Consider the following 3,315-nt stretch of genomic DNA (forward strand, 5'->3'; position numbering starts at 1 on the left):
AAGAGGATTTGTCCAGCTAGATTGTTAGATTTAAACTAACCATCCAAATGAATTAACAGGTATTTTTTTTTTGTTAATAGCTATTAAATTCTTAACTGCTGCCATAAGAGTTCAATGCTTTGAATAATTTTATTGCATCCATTAGCCTATGTATCAACCAAAATTTTGTTTCCAAAAAAATTATCACTTTCATGCATCATCTTCTCTTTCGCATCGATCTGTGATAATAAATGAATATTGCCCTCCTTGATACATTACATACTTTTAGTATTCGAAATGATGACACGTGTTTTTGAAGAAGGTAACGATTCAGATGATGTGTTCAAGGAATTAGCAAAAATAGCAACACGAGTAGTTGACGAATCACGACCTACATATTCAAAAGATGGACAGGTGTTTCTAGACCTCAATCATGTGCCTGAAGCACATTCAAGTTCACTTGCCTTTAACATTTCTCTAGTCTTGGAAAATGGTGTTGTACATGTAGAACCAGACATAGATAGCATACTATGACTGGAATCAATGTTGCACAAAGCGCGAGCGGGATTTAATCGGCGCCGGGAAAAAAGCGGAAAAAATCGTTAAAAGCGGGAAAAAAGCGGAAAAAAGCGGGAAAAAAGCGTTTGGCACAAAAATATTCATTTTTTTTCATTTTTTTTCAATTTTTTTAATATCTAAACCATCTACAACATAAAATAAATACATTGACACATAAATATGATAAAAAAACTAATATATAAGATGTTTAATATCATTTCTAGCGCTAAAATCACACATAACATTGAATCATGTCCTGAATAGTAAGTCCCAACTCAGCCTCAAAATATCAACAAAAAATATGATAATGTATCTCATCATGTCATAATGTCATATACAATAAAATGAAAGTCTAATCCTATTGATTTCCTCTGCCCCTCTTGCGAGAAAATGCCACAACTTTCCCTTTCCCTCTAGATGTAGATGCTAGTGCCCGTGCAGGTGGAAATGGCAGTGGAGTCTGATGTGATCTAGACGTTGAAGAACTAGAAGTAGGAGCTATAGGAGGTAGACCACGTCCTCTACTGGTGGCAGGGGTAGCCCGGGCAGGTGGTGTCACCTGGAAACATTACAATCTCCCAATCCTGAAATCCTGAAAAACTGATAAGTCTGCTGGATTTTAAATGAAATCTAAAATTCTATTTTCTCCATATGAAATCCAATGAGGCTGGAACCACTCTCAAACATCCTGAGTCATTTCATGGTAATGTTAAAAATTTAAGTAAAAGGATGAAAATGAAGATTAAGGAGAATGTCACTTTTACTTTAAGAATTTAACATTACCATGAATAGCATATCCATACTAGGGCCTAGACTTGATCATTAAGCTACCCCACTCAAAAATTATTTGTTTCTTTCAAAAAACATTGCATGAAAAAACCCAAAAAAAGTTATAAAACTATGCTGTCCTGAGTCCCCACGATTTTTTCGTTAAAAATCGCGCTTTTTTCGAAAAAATCGCGATTTTTTGAAAAAAGCGCGATTTTTTCAGTAAAAATCGGCAAAAAAAAAAGTAGGCGATTTTTATGCGATTTGATCGGCAATAAACCTATTTCTTCTTTAGAAGTATCCGTGCCAATACCATTACGTGTTTGAACATTTATTTTCTGCTCAAGGGCATCCTCATTTTCGCCCACTTTAACAAACTCTTTGCATTTCACTGAAAAAGATGACTTTTCCAATTCTTCTTGTAAAGATCTGTTATGTTCAGTAGTCACAATTACACCTTCATGAGAAACATCCTTGGATAATGTAACAACGTTGTGCTTCAATAATCCTATCTCTAAAGAGTTTGTCAATTCCCCAGTTCCTGAGAACAATTTCTTACCAGATGATTGAATAACAAAGACTTCAGAATCAGAAGAATTATCTCTACTAACTTCACTAGCAGACTTAGAAGCAACCAGGTCTCGCTCTTCAAAATTCTTAGGTGCGTATTCTCTACTTCTCCACATTAATATATGCTCTTTATCAAACGAAAGCAACACACAAGAAACCAGTTCCTTAAGTTTGGCACCTATCCTTTTTAATCGCTAGGTTTCATTCCTCGGCAATTTATCCACACCAGATCACATTCTTCAAAAGCCTCTCTGACATTTTTGACAAGATTAAAGTAGACACCATTTTTTCCTAATTTACAAATGGGTGGTAGATGACGTCTTTTTCATCCCAGCAGCAGCTCGCTCAATCAGCTTCAGATAGGGAGGTGTTGCAGGCTTCCAATGCATCAAGGGAAAAGTTGGACGGTTTTTGCAGTTATAGTTTCGGCCCCAGAAAAGGTATACTACTCCACAAACACGGCGAATGATCTTTCCACCAGTTTTCTCCTCTAGATGATAGCAAACATTATCCATGTCTATTATTGGAACACCTTTGCATTTTATCTTACAAACCCGGCGACGTCTCCAATGATTATGGATCAATTCTAACATATTGTGTCAATCCATCCCTTCCAAGCTTAACTTGACAAATCCCTGAAGTCAACGAGCTCATTAATCTCGTTCCTCAGCAAAGGCTCCCCCAGTATCTCATCTCAGGTCCTGGCATCATATTTGGGGTCGTTATCCATGAGAAAATGGTCGGGCGCCTCGACGTACTTCACGCCCTTCTTGCCAGGCAGAGGAGGGTTGAAGGAATCCAAATCGGGAGGCATTTTATTGCTCTTCGGAAGAAGCGCTCTTCCAATCCATGACCTGTTTATTGTGGGCGGCCCGAAAGGAGCGAAGAGTGGCTCTCTGAGGGCCAGAGGCTTCACGTTAGGGGTCTCGGTGTAGCTGAATTTGAACTCGAATGGCGCCCCTTCTACTCTGTATGATGTTCCGTCGCTGTTGACTGTGACTCCTCGGTTGTCCCCTAGCTTGGTTGTATAGTGACCCATATATCTGTACACTTTCTTGTTCTTGCCCTGGCACTTTGCCTTTTATTCTTCGGGATTATCAAACAGATTGGGTGCCTGAATTTCCACTCTCCTGCTGCTCCTGGTTGTGGTGCTGTTGCTTCTTTTATGAAGGAGGGGAGGAAGAGTGGGTAGAGTGGGAGTCAAAAAACGATAATTATTGTTGGTTTTAGTGTTGGAAGGAGGAGGAATTGCAGAAGGCGAGGAGAAAATATTGAAGGAGACACCATTGTGAATTGCTGCCAGCACCTGTTAATTATTAACTACGCAACTTGTTAAGCGGATAGTTAACCATTTTTTGTTGCATGATTAAGATGGAGGCATCTGAGCGCGACAGTTAAGGAGGGCGATGCATTTTAGAGTTGGTGCGTGGAGGATGCGCA

At 39.0% G+C, this 3,315-nt stretch overlaps 1 pseudogene; it reads right to left on the reverse strand.

Annotated features, from left to right (window-relative positions):
* Window positions 1–254: 254 nt before the first annotated feature.
* Window positions 255–2,914, reverse strand: LOC149239740 (CRS2-associated factor 1, chloroplastic pseudogene; annotated as a pseudogene).
* Window positions 2,915–3,315: the final 401 nt, after the last annotated feature.

This window comes from Pinus tabuliformis, chromosome 8 (genome assembly GCF_031772625.1).
Source record: "Pinus tabuliformis cultivar Carrire ecotype Pingquan chromosome 8, CPIR1, whole genome shotgun sequence".
NCBI lineage: Eukaryota > Viridiplantae > Streptophyta > Pinopsida > Pinales > Pinaceae > Pinus > Pinus tabuliformis.